Raw genomic sequence first — 14,226 nt, 5'->3', positions numbered from 1 at the left:
TTGTTGCTGCAGGTCATTTAACACATAGATGCTCTCAAAGTGGATATGGGACAACTAGGTTCCAAACTATTTCAGTTTAATGTTATTCTTTCCTGCCCTCCACCCAGTAATTAGGGATAAAGAAATGCACAGTGGATTGTAGCTAGTGAGCAGTGTCTGACAATCCTGAAACGTTATTATTTTAATTACTAAAGAGATGAGGTTTAAATCTCTCTTCAGGGGAGATAGTTCATTTAAAAACACGGGGGCGGGAATAAGTTCATTTACATGGCATTATCCTGGCAGATCAGACAGTAAAGAATCTGCCTGCAATGCAGGAGACTTGGGTTCGATCCCATGACTGAGGGACACACACACAACAAACATACACACCTTGCTTAGAGAGCCAGTTCCTATCTTTTCTATGTGCTCCCTGAGACACAATAGGAGGAACTTTCTGGTTGTCGTTTTTATAGACTTAGGTGCTATTGAAATGAAGGTGCTTCAAGGACATTTCCGTTTGTTACCAGCTTATGGTATCTCATCTCATGTAAATGATTTTGCCACTTTTCATTTTAATTCTTTGCTGTCACTGTCTTGCAAAGTGATCATTTGGTTTCTCTCTGTGAAGATATTCACTGATGCATTTGGCTGACAATGTCCTTTGTCTATAAAAGTATAGTGCCCTTAGGATTTATTTTATTGCTTTTATATTACTACCTGTAGATTTCTGTTTACATGTCTTTCCCTTTTTAGTCTTATAAAATGTCTAGGGCTATAAACATTCTTATATGGGACAGAAGTGTATTTCAAAAACAAAGGTCCCTTTCAGAGTCTTAAAGCCAAGTTCTCCCACAATTTATCCACCTGGTGACAGTAGAAATATCGAATCCTTTAACATAATTTAAGGATGAAATGCTAGAAGGTGAATAATGGATAGTATGTACTGTTCCTAAGGCTGTCTTTTTTTGGTGGAAGGGAGGAAGTGGTGCCTAAACCCAAGAAGTGAGGGTGTCTTGAATTTTTATTACCATCCCAAAATGTCTCTAGAATTTTGTCTTTCCTTGTATTCCCATGCGTTAGCCTACTTCAGATCCTCTCCTCAGCTTTTACCCCAGCTGCCTAACTGACTTTTACCTCTAGTATCACCAGAGATACTGCCATACAAAATGTGTTTGATCATAATACACTTGCTTAAAAACCTTTGTCCAGTTGCCTGAAGTGCAAACTCTGTTATACTGTTTAAAATATGGACCCAGTATTTTTCTTCAGTTTGATCCCCAGTCACCCATCTCATGTATGTTTCATCCACACTGAACTCTGAACATTTTAAGCTCTTTTATAACTCCTTTCTTTTCTATGTTGCTTCCTTTGCCTCATGCTATTTTACTTTATCCACCCTCCATGCTCAGTCTTCAAGAAACATGCACAAATGTTGATTCCTCCTGTTCCCATACACTGCGTTGATTCCACTAATACAGCCCACTTTACAGTGAACTCTATCTTGTGTTTTGTTACGCACATATATCCCCAGTGACTACATCAGGAGGCTCTGCATGGTTTATCTGTGCCACCATTTGCCAATCGCTTGGAATAAACTAGGACTCAGTCAACACTTTGAGTTGATTAAATGATTAATTACATCTAAAGTCAGTCATTAGACTTATTTCTCAACTTTATTGATAGTCTATTGGTTATGTATAGTTCAAAAATAAACACTACTAACATAATTGTATTCAGCGGTATATTAGTATAAAACCTCTGAATGAACCAAGGGAAGACAGTGCATTGTACAATACGGTAAGATCCCAGCTGCCTTTCTCCTGAAAGAAGTATTGTTGGTTTCACTAAAGGCCTTAACTGAAACCAGTGTTTTCTGTTTTCCCCTTTGTTTCTTTCTTACATTAATTTATTCCTTCAGTTCAGTTCAGTTGCTCAGTCATGTCCGACTCTTTGCGACCCCATGAATCACAGCACGCCAGGCCTCCCTGACTATCACCAACTCCCAGAGTTCGCTTAAACCCACCTCCATCGAGTCGGTGATGCCATCCAGCCATCTCATTCTCTGTCATCCCCTTTTCCTCTTGCCCCCAATCCCTCCCAGCATCAGAGTCTTTTCCAGTGAGTCAACTCTTTGCATGAGGTGGCCAAAGTATTGGAGCTTCAGCTTTAGCATCAGTCCTTCCAATGAACACCCAGGACTGATCTCCTTTAGAATTCACATATACATTTATTCAGCCATCTTTTGATCAGACAGCTGCTTACTAAGTGTCTGTTACAGGCCAAGCAGGTTCTCTGGACTTACATAGCTCCTCTTACAGGTAACTAGATAGAAACTATAGTTACTAATTTCTTTGATGCTTCCTTTTTCTGACAGTTGCCATGTCCCCTTCACAAAACACCTGTGAGAAAGACATAGGGATTTTAGTTAACATTAAACTCAGATGAGCCAGTAATGTGATATGGTCCTGGACTGACTATATAATTTACTGTCTAACTAGGATAATTTAGGGGAATGAGAGTGCATGCTAAGTCACCTCAGTCATGTCTAACTCCTTGCGACCCCATGGACCATAGCCCACCAGGCTCCTCTGTCCATGGGGGATCTTCCCAACCTAGGGATCAAACTTGTGTCTCTTAGGTCTCCTGCATTGGCAGGTGGGTTCTTTACCGCTAGCAGCACCTGGGAATGAGGGGCCAGGGGTTGTTAATAATCCAGGATAACAACACTATTTCAGGCAAACCCTGAATATAATCCTTATAGTGTAATCAGATTGCATTACTAGCTGCTTTTTGTTTTCTGAGCACATCTTCAGTTTTTATATGTTTGTCTTTATTGATAACTTTGCCCTTTCCTCTCCAATGCCTGAAGCCTGTGCATCCCTCAGAAGAGATCCAAAATAGTAAGCTTTCCCAGAGCAGCATAGTCCATAGAGATATCTCTCTAACCTGAATTTGTTTAATATATCATTTATATATGTAATTAGCAGCTAGATATATTCTGACTTGTCACTGTTCTACTGTTTGACTGTTCTTTTGACTCCTTTTGTTTTAACTTCATATCTGATGTCCTCAACCGAACTGTGTGCTGTTAAGATCAGGGTCATTTTTGAACTTACATCTACTCCTCAAATACATACTCATGCTCATGTAATACATACTGGTTGAACATTTTATTTCCTGACCTGCTTTTGTCTTTCCTGCTTTAAGAGCTTTGTGATTTTTTGCAAAAAAATTTAACTATTACATTTTAACCTTAAATATTTACCATGAGGTATTTTAAAATATATCACTTTATCAGTTTACTTTATACTATATATATTTAATTAATATTTTTTAAACATCGAAACATTACAGAAAGATGAAAGTAGTAATCACAGTCCAGTGTACACACCTGCAGCTGTATTAGCACATTTTAAAGAAAATTGATATTTCTGATAGGCCTACATTTCTTACTTATAATAAGTCTTTAGCAGAAAAGAAAGGATTAATTGCCAAGCTTAGAGATTTAGAACTATAGTTAGTAAATTATATTCTTGAACCTTTGATTTGGAAGGTTACCAATTTGTTTTTATTCTGACTTTATTTTATATTGTTAAATACTAAGTACAAATTAAGATTTTTACAAACTTTTAAACACACTAATCATATATGCCTGGGTAGCTCAAACAGTAAAGAGTGTGCCTGCAATGCTGGAGTCCTAGGTTCGATCCTTGGGTCATGAAGATCCCCTGGAAAAGGGCATAGCAACCCACTCCAGTATTCTCCCCTGGAGAATTCCATGGACAGAGGAGCCTAGTGGGCTCCAGTCCATGGGGTCGCAAAGAGTCAGACACGACTGAGCGACTAACACAACAACAATCATATATGCCACAACTGCAACTTCTTGTTGTTTTGTTCATTTGCCAAGTGGTGTCCGACTCTCTGCGACCCCGTGGACTATGGCATGCCAGGCTTCCCTGTCCTTCATTACCTCTCTGAGTTTGCTCAGACTCATGTCCACTGAGTCAGTGATGCCACCTAACCACCTCATCTTTTGTCATCCTCTTCTCTTCTTGCCCTCAAATTTTCCCACCATCAGGATCTTTTCCAATGAGTTGGCTCTCTGCATCAGGTGACCAAAGTATTGGAGCTTCACTTTAGCATCAGTCCTTCCAACAAATATTCAGGGTTGATTTCCGTTAGGAAATGACTGGTTTGATCTCCTTGAAGTCCAAGGGACTCTCACAAGTCTTCTACAGCACCAAAATTTGAAAACATCAGTTCTTTGGCACTCAGCCTACTTTACGGTCCAACTCTTATATCCATACATGACTACTGGAAAAACTGTAGCTTTGACTAGATGGAAATTTGACAGCAAAATGATGTATCTGGTTTTTAATATGCTGTCTGCATTTGTCATACCTCTTCTTCCAAGGAGCAAGCATCTTTCAATTTCCTGGTCTGCAGTGATTTTGGAGCCCAAGAAAATAAAATCTCACTGATGGGACTGGATGCCGTAGTCTTAGTTTTTTGAATGTTGAGTTTTAAGCCAGCTTTTTCACTCTATACTCTTTCACCTTCATCAAGAGGCTCTTTAGTTCTGCCATTAGGGTGGTCATCTGCATATCTGAGGTTGTTGATATTTCTCCTGGCAGTCTTGATTCCGGCTTGTGAGTAATCCAGCCTGGCATTTCACATGATACGCTCTGTATATAAGTTAAATAAGCAGGGTGGAGGGAGGGAAGCAGGGTGACAATATATAGCCTTGATATACTCCTTTCCCAATTTTGAACCAGTCTCTCATTCCATGTCTGGTTCTAACTGTTGCTTATTGTCTTGCATAGAGGTTTCTCAGGAGGCAGGTAAGGTGGTCTGGTATTCCCATCTCGTTAAGATTTTTCCAGTTTGCTGTGATCCACACAGTCAAAGGCTTTGGCATAGTCAATGAAGCAGATGTTTTTCTGGAATTCTCTTGTTTTTTTAATGATCCATCGGATGTTGGCAATTTTGATCTCTGGTTCCTCTGCTTTTTCTAAATCCAGCTTGGGCATCTGGAATTTCACGGTTCACGTACTGCTAAAGCCTAACTTGAAGGATTTTGAACATTACCTTGCTAGCATGTGAAGTGAGTGCAGTTGTGTGGTAGTTTGAACATTCTTTGGCATTGCTCTTCTTTGGGATTGGAATGAAGACTGACCTTTTCCAGTCCTGTGGCCACTGCTGAGTTTTCCAAATTTGCTGGCTTATTAAGTGCAGCACTTTCACAGCATCATCTTTAGGATTTGAAATAGCACAGCTGAAATTCCATCACCTCCAACTAGCTTTGTTCCTAATAAGGCTTCCTAAGGCCCACTTGACTTCCCACTCCAGGATTCTGGCTCTAGGTGAGTGAACACACCATCGTGGTTATCTGGGTCGTTAAGACTTTTGTATAGCTCCTCTGTGTATTCTTGCCACCTCTTCTTAATCTCTTCTGCTTCTGTTAGGTCCTTGCCATTTCTGCTCTTTATTGTGCACATCTTTGCACAAAATGTTCCCTTAGTATCTCTAATTTTCTTGAAGAGATCTCTAATCTTTCCCATTCTGTTGTTTTCCTTTATTTCTCTGCATTGTTCACTTAAGAGGCTTTCTTATCTCTCCTTGATAGTCTTTGGAACTCTGCTGCTTTTCTCAGTTATTTGTAAGTCCTCCTCAGATAACCACTTTGCCTTCTTGCATTTCTTTTTCTTGGGGATGGTTTTGAATACCACCTTCTGTACAGTGGTATGAACCTCTATCCATAGTTCTTCAGGCACTTTGTCTACCAGCTCTAATCCCTTGAATCTATTTGTCAACTCCACTGTATAATCGTAAGAGATTTGATTTAGGTCATACCTGAATACCCTAGTGGTTTTCCCTACTTTCTTTAATTTGAGCCTGAATTTTGCAATAAGGAGCTGATGATCTGAGCCACAGTAAGCTCTAGGTCTTATTTTTGCTGATTGTATAGAGCTTCTTCATCTTTAGCTGCAAAGAAAATAATCAAGTCTGATTTTGGTATTGACCATCTGGTGATGTCCAGGTGAAGAGTTGTCTCTTGTGTTGTTAGCTTAGAAGAGGATGTTTGCTGTGACCAAATGGCAAAACTGTTAGCCTTTTCCCTGCTTCATGGTGTACTCCAAGGCCAAACTTGTCTATCACTCCAGGTATCTTGACTTCCTACTTTTGCATTCCAGTCCCCTATGATGAAAAGGACATCTTTTTTTGGTGTAAGTTCTAGAAGGTCTTGTACGTCTTCATAGAACTGTTCAGCTTCAGCTTTTTCAGCATTAGTGGTTGGGGCCTAGACTTGGATTACTTGATGTTGAATAGTTTGCCTTGGAAACGAACAGAGATCATTCTGTCATTTTTGAGATGGCACACAAGTACTGCATTTCGGACTCTTGTTGACTGTGAGGGCTACTCCATTTCTTCTAAGGGATTCATGCCCACAGTAGTAGATAAAATGGTCATCTGAATTAAATTCCACCATTCCCGTCCATTTTAGTTCACTGATTCCTAAGATGTCAGTGTTCACCCTTACCATCTCCTGTTTGACCACATCCAATTTACCTTGATTCATGGACCTGACATTCCAGGTTCTTGTGCAGTAGTGTTGTTTATAGCATCGGACTTTGCTTTCACCACCATACATTCCACAAAAGGGCATCATTTCCACTTCAGCTCATCTCATCATCCTTTCTGTAGCTGTTTCTCTGCTCTTCCCCAGGAGTATGTTGGACATCTACCACCTGGGGGAGATGGTGGTCTCAGCTTTCAGTGTCATATCTTTCTGTCTTTTCACACTATTCGTGGGATTATCAAAGCAAGAATACTGAGGTGGTCTGCCATTCCTTTCTCCAGTGGACCACGTTTTGTCAGGCCCTGACTACCAGGGACATGCCCTTCAGCCGCTCCACGTAGCAGGATGACATGCCTGGTGCCCTGGTTGTCCCACTGCTGGTCCTCATTAAGCATGTAAACCTTCGCTGGCTGCTGGTTGTTAGCCTGCTTCCCCAGGGGCTATGGAAGTCACTGGGAAGGGGATCCGGAGAAGGCTGAAGCCTTGTTGGAGACTGCCTAGCCTCTCCGCTGCCGCTGGGTGCCCTCGATGGGCTCTGGTCCCCACCTGTTCTCTCCTCCTGCTCTTCGCCATTCTTTTCCAGGCTGGGTGAGCCTGGCCCCTGAGGAGGGTGCTTGGTGCTTCACGGCCTCGTACCCCACAGTGCCAGGAACTGGGAGCACTGATCAGTATGCTGCTCCTGCCTCCTCTGCAGAGCCCATTTCTGAATTATCACTTCCTCAGGCCCCGTTGTGCTAAGAAAAATTCTAAATTCTTATTTAGCTTCCAGAAATACTGTGGTTTTATTCTGTTAGTCACTAGAATGACAGTCACAATCCTAGTATTTTCTAGATGATTCAAATGCACTTTCCAAACATAAATTATTTAGGGAGTTAGATTAACAAGCTCCTTCTTAATTGTTTAAATGTTTTCCTAATGTTCTTTGGAACAACAGACTGGTTCCAAATAGGAAAAGGAGTACGTCAAGGTTGTATATTGTCACCCTGCTTATTTAACTTATATGCAGAGTACATCATGAGGAACACTGGGCTGGAAGAAGCACAAGCTGGAATCAAGATTGCCGGGAGAAACACCAATCACCTCAGATATGCAGATGACACCACCCTTACGGCAGAAAGTGAAGAGGAACTAAAAAGCCTCTTGAGGAAAGTGAAAGAGGAGAGTGAAAAGGTTGGCTTGAAGCTCAACATTCAGAAAACAAAGATCATGGCATCTGGTCCCATCACTTCATGGGAAATAGACGGGGAAACAGTGGAAACAGTGTCAGACTTTATTTTTTTGGGCTCCAAAATCACTGCGAATGCTGATTGCAGCCATGAAATTAAAAGACGCTTACTCCTTGGAAGTTATGACCAACCTAGATAGCATATTAAAAAGCAGAGACATTACTTTGCCAACCAAGGTCTGTCTAGTCAAGGCTATGGTTTTTCCCGTGGTCATGTATGGATGTGAGAGTTGGACTGTGAAGAAAGCTGATCGCCGAAGAATTGATGCTTTTGAACTGTGGTGCTGGAGAAGACTCTTGAGAGTCCCTTGGACTGCAAGGAGATCCAACCAGTCCATTCTAGAGGAGATCAATCCTGGGTGTTCATTGGAAGGACTGATGCTAAAGCTGAAACTCCAATACTTTGGCCACCTCATGTGAAGAGTTGACTCACTGGAAAAGACTGTAATGCTGGGAGGGATTGGGGGCGGGAGGAGAAGGGGACAACAGAGAATGAGATGGCTGGATGGCATCACCGACTCAATGGACATGAGTTTGTGTGAACTCCGGGAGTTGGTGATGGACAGGGAGGCCTGGTGTGCTGTGATTCATTGGGTTGCAAAGAGTCAGACACGACTGAGCGACTGAACTGAACTGAATGTTCTTTTATTTTAAAATAGTGTATTTTCATTTTAGAAATTCAGTAGAGAAGTAAATATATAGAACAGAAAGTGAAAATCCATCTTAATTACTACCAATGTTTCCCTGTCTTCTGCCCCATCCCCCACTTCCCCAAGCCCAGGACTCTTGCTCCCAAGACATAATCATCATTCGTAACAGTTTAATAAGTACCCTTCGAAACTTGTGATAACTCTACATATACCCTTGAGGGTCAGCAGTTCATTTACAGTGATAGCCGTTTCTTTTGGAGGCCCCTGCACTGGGCTGGTGGTGACTCTGTCCATCATTATTGAAGAGGACAGCTCATCATCGAGGCGTGCAGATGAGGGTGAGTCAGACTTGCACCTGGTGTCAGGCGGCTCTTGGTGTAGTAGGAGAGAGAGGTGTACAGTGATAACTATAATACAGGATGAAAAAGGTGTGAGAGAGGAACCGGTGATGTGGATTCATGGGGTGAGGGAATTACCTCTGACTGGCCAAGAGGTGACAGTTGAGCTGTATCATGAAAGACAAGATAGTTAGCAGGCAGGGAGGCAAAGAGCACATAGGAGGACAGCAGAAAGGTACAGAGATGAAGGGCCTGGACACGGCTGTTCCATTTCCCCAGACTAGCATGCGTATATGAGCGCAGCAGTAGATAAAGCTACAGAGGCAGCTTGGGGGAGAGGGGGACTATGAACACCTCTATAATAAATCTTTACAATTTATTTGAATAGAATAGCAGCATGACTGGAGATATACATTAGGCATATTAATCAGACATTAGAGGGAGTAGAGTGTCAATCACAGGCTTTGCAATAATTTGGAAGAGTTAGCAGAATAAGGTATAGTAGCCAAGAGCCACTGCTGAAATGGGACCTCTAGGTCTTAGCAGCTACCACATTCCATCAAATCTAGGAAGGCTTTGATTGCATGACACACCTTTATTTTATATACTGGCATGGAGGGGAGACGCTGCTATTTAATTTTCAGACACGACGAATTATAAGATGTATCCTTATTTTAGAATCATAATAATGAAGAAATGTGCATCATAAAATGAGTGAAATAGAGTAAATTATGAGGGCACAGGGAAAAGATATGCAGGTGACACAGGGTGCTCAGGGCCGGTGCACTGGGATGACCCTGAGGGATGGGATGGGGAGGGAGGTGGGAGGGGGTTCAGAATGGGGGACACATGTACACCCATGGCTGGTTCATGTAAATATATGGCAAAAACCACTACAATATTGTAAAGTAATTAGCCTCCAATTAAATAAATAACTTTTTAAAAAAGAAAAGATATGCAGGAAAGAAAGGAGACATGAGAAAATGAAACGGCAGGATGATGAGATCAAAGACACAAGTGGAGAAGTAGACCTCGAAGAGGAGACTGTATCTTCCTCGTCCATGAGATGCAGAGGTGAACGAGCAGTGACTCAGAGACATATAGAAGTTGAGAAGCTAAAAATATTAAACAAATCCTAATAATCTCCATCTTGGTAAAAGAGGAGGCATCTGCAAAAAAAGTGACAGTGATAGGTTTGAGGGCTCGGGACTTAAGAGTGGAAAGGTTTCAGGAAAGAGGAGCATGAAAGATGGAGTATTATAGACAGTTGGCTAGAAGGACAAAAAGCATTCCCATCAGAAACAAGGGGCCTAGTTAAGGTCGAGAAACACAAGGTTATAAAGAAATCACTTGGCTGGCCCTGTTTTATAACTTTGTCCAGGAACTCTTGGTACCCTGATTGAAGGATGGAAGAAAACAAGTGGAAGGTGCTTTCTGCAGGGTGGCAGGTTGGAAGGACAGAAAAGCTGAGTAATCAGAATTTCTCCTAAGAGATACTGTTGTTGTTTTTTTATTATTTTCTATTAAAGTATAGTTGAATTAGTGTTAACTACTGCTGTAAAACAAAGTGACTCAGTTATACACACACATACATATATATACACAAACACACATACACACATTCTCTTTCATATTCTTTCTCATTATGGTTTATTATAGGATACTGAATATAGTGTCCTGTGCTGTACAGTAGGACCTTATTGTTTCACCATTCTATATATACCAGTTTGCACCTGCTAATCCCCAACTCCCACTCCTACCCTCTTTCCCCCCTAACCCTTTGGCAACCACTAGTCTATTCTCTATGTCCCCTGCCTCTGTTTCTGTTTCATAGACAGGTTTATTTGGGTCATATTTTAGATTCCACATTTAAGTAATATTGTATGATATTTGTCTCTTTTTGACTTACTTCAGTTTGGCTTCGCTTGTGGCTCAGACGGTAAAGAGTCTGCCTGCAATGCAGGAGGCCCAGGATCGATCCCTGGGTCGGGAAGATCCCCTGGAGAAGGAAATGGCAACCCACTCCAGTACTCTTGCCTGGAAAATCCCATGGATGGAGGAGCCTGGCAGACTACAGTCCATGGGGTCACAAACAGTCAGACATGACTGAGCGACTTCACTTTCACTTGGTACAATAATCTCTAGTTGTCCGCATGTTGCGGCAAATGCCATTATTTTCGTTTTTTCTTACGACTGATTGTGAAATGTATATACGTACCGTATCTTCTTTATCCAGTTGTCTGTCGATGAACATTTAAGTTGCTTCTTTGTCTTCGCTATTGTGGATAGTGCTACTGTGAACATAGAGCTGCATGTATCTTTTGAATTATCATCTGGATGTATGCCTAGGAGTGGGATTCCTGAATCATATGGTATCTCCTAAGAGATACTGTTGATTCAGCTTGACATGGAATTCAGGGTAAGAAGTGAGATGAGGTCAGAAGAAGAGTGATAGATGAACAGGTTTTTTAAGTTGGGGGAGGGTTTAAAAGGATTTGAGATTAGTGTAAAGAAGAAATTTGAAGAGGTGGAGTAGGTGAGTAGAAAGTTGACTAGGGAATTTCAGAATTTCAGATTTAGTCATGGAGTTCTAAGTCTGAGTCATCTTTAGTCTTGAAATGTGCTATCTTTCTAAAACACAGCTGGGAGTGTATCTCTGTGCAGCTTGTAAAACCTCTATTTCAAGATGAAATCTTTATTACATATGGAACATCACAAGGTGGCCCCATCCTACTCCTCCAGACTAGCATCTCTCATTTTTTCTTGTGAACTCCATATTCTAACCACACTGAACTCTTCTCCATGCCCAGAACCATCAAGACTTTAATATACCTTTTTGCCTTTGCTCATGCTTTTTCCCTTTCATGAAAAGTTCTTCTTTCTCTTCTCTGCTTTGCAAACTCCTATCTTGTCTTCAAGAGGTAACTCAGATGGCACTTCCTGTGCCAAGTCTTACGGCAGCACTGAGCACACTTTCCTCTGTGCTCCCACCCTCCTCTGTTCAGGCAGCCTATGGAATCTTATCACAAGAGTAGTGATTTATGCATGATTTATGTGTCTCTTCAGTAGATTAGACTTCCCTGGTGGCTCAGGCGGTAAAGCGTCTGCCTACAATGTGAGAGACCCGGGTTCGATCCCTGGGTTAGGAAGATCCCCTGGAGAAGGAAATGGCAACCCACTCCAGTATTCTTGCCTGGAAAATCCCATGGACAGAGGAGCCTGGTCGGCTATAGTTTCAGGGGTCACAAAGAGTTGAACATGACTGAGCGACTTCACTTTCACTTTCAGTAGATTATGGGCTTCCCTGGTGGCTCAGATGGTAAAAAATCTGCCTGTAGTACAGGAGACCCACGTTTAATTTCTGGGTCAGGAAGATCCCCTGGAGGTGGAAATGGCTACCACACCAGTATTCTTGCCTGGAGAATTTCATGGACAGAGGAGCCTGGTGGGTTACTAAGAGTTGGACACGACTGAGCAACTAACACTTCGACTTGAGCGACTAACACTTTCACTTCACTTTCAGTAGATTATAAACTCCTTGTGGTCAGAAACTATCTAATTCTCTTCTTGACCCACAGTAGATGCATATAACATTAGATACTTAGTATCTGCTTTTGTTGTCTTTGTTGGTGAATTTTAAGTAAATGTGCTGATGCTGTGCTTTTCAAACATTAATGTGCAGTCAGATTACCTGGAGATCTTGTTAAAATTCAGATTCTCATTTAGTCTAAGGCAAGGTCTGGGATTCCGCTTTTCTAACAAGCCCCTGGGTAATGCCTGTGCTGTTGGTTAATGAAAACCAATCCAGAGTCTTTGCCCAAATAGCAGAGGTGGAGTTAAAGTCAGTAGGAATGTGGCAGTGGAGCAGTGACTTGGAAGAATCCTCAGTATGAACATGGAAGCTCTAAAAATGATAGCAGAAAATCATGTGGAAAGAGATGTGTAACTCCTGGGCTAAAGCAGGAGACCACTGTGTGGGGTGGTAACTGCACAACTGCATTGATAGAGTTCTGTCACTTATATTGTAGAAAAGGAAAGGCTGTTCATTGATGGCAGCTGCTGTGTCGGGACTCCAGCGAACGATGCTCTCCACATGGAGAGAGTGCGGGGGAGAGGAGCTGCACTGCAGAAGGCAGGGTTCAAGGGAGGTTAGGGACCTCCCAAGAGAATGGCATTGTCACCAGTGCAGACAGAGGGTGAGGGAAGGGGAGAGCTGTGTTCTGGGGGAAGGGAAGTCCCCAAGGAAGTGAGAGGAACTAGGATGTGACAAGGAATCATTTCCTGATCTTAAGTTTCCAGGTTCAAAGCACAGAAATTCTATTTTCCTTTTTGAAAACTCATAGGTGATAGAACAAGTAGTACTAATAAGCATTGTTTCCACATATGGTCTCACAGGTCTGATAATGCCAAGGATAGGTTCAATAAACCCAATTTCCTTAAGTACTATTGTACAGAAGTAATATATGCATTTTAGCATGTGGAAAAAGGCAAAAATAAACCTTAAAATGTTTAAATTTCCTCCTACTTATCCCTTTCCCCGCGATAAGGTAATCAACCTTGATGTGTACCCTTCTAGCTTTTATCCAAGCAGATTTTTTTATGAGGACATTTTATTAGAGGATAAATATATCAATATTCTGATACTTAGTCACTTAGGTTTTTTTTTTAACTGGAGGATAATTGCTTTACAGTGTTGTGTTGATTTCTGCCATACAGCAACTCAAATCAACCATAAGTATTCATGTCCCCTCCCCCCACCCTGTATCTGTGCAGATTTAAGTACACATACTCAAGTTTTTTTTTTTTCCTCTTTTAAATTTTTATTTTATATCGGAGTATAACAGATTAACAGTGTGATAGTTGCAGGTGCACAGCAAAGGGACTCAGCCGTGTGTATATATATGTATACACACATACACGTATCCATTCTCCCCCAAACTCCCCTCCCATCCATGCTGCCACATAACATTGAATAGAGTCCCCTGTGCTATACAGTAGGTTCTTGTTGATTATCCATTTTAGAAACAGCAGTGTGTACATGTCCATCCCAAACTCCCTAACTATCCCGTCTTCTATTCTTTGCCCCTGGCAAACATAAGTTCATTCTCTAAGTTAGACAGTAATTTTAAAAATTTCCCAGCAGTACTTTTACACGCACATTATTCTACAGATTGTTGTTTTTTTTTTTCCCCACTTAGGACCATGTCAAGAACACCTCCCCAGGCCAGTGAATAGTTTTTCTAGTCCTTTTTAAATACCCGTGTATAAATACAGATGTCTCATAATTTGTTCTATCGTTCTTCTGTTGATGGACATTTGAGTAATTTCCAAGTTTTGCTGCTACAAACAAGAAGACATACAGAAAGAGCCCTGTTGTTACCAGTGCCTCAGTAACGGAAGTCTGTGATTCCAGTCAGCCACCCATATCACAAGTAACTTTTATAGTCCAGT

General features: G+C 41.5%; 1 protein-coding gene across 9 annotated transcripts in view; it reads left to right on the top strand.

The window, feature by feature from the left end:
* HMBOX1 (homeobox containing 1) overlaps positions 1-14,226 on the top strand; it is a 191,466-nt gene that overhangs the window by 167,395 nt on the left and 9,845 nt on the right. The gene's annotated exons all lie outside the window — the stretch shown is intronic.

Source organism: Moschus berezovskii, chromosome 7 (assembly GCF_049115385.1).
Source record: "Moschus berezovskii isolate FMDL1 chromosome 7, NW_MosBer_1.0, whole genome shotgun sequence".
Lineage (NCBI taxonomy): Eukaryota > Metazoa > Chordata > Mammalia > Artiodactyla > Moschidae > Moschus > Moschus berezovskii.
Note: the sequence above shows the minus strand (reverse complement) of the source record. Positions and strands in the feature narration are given on the sequence as shown.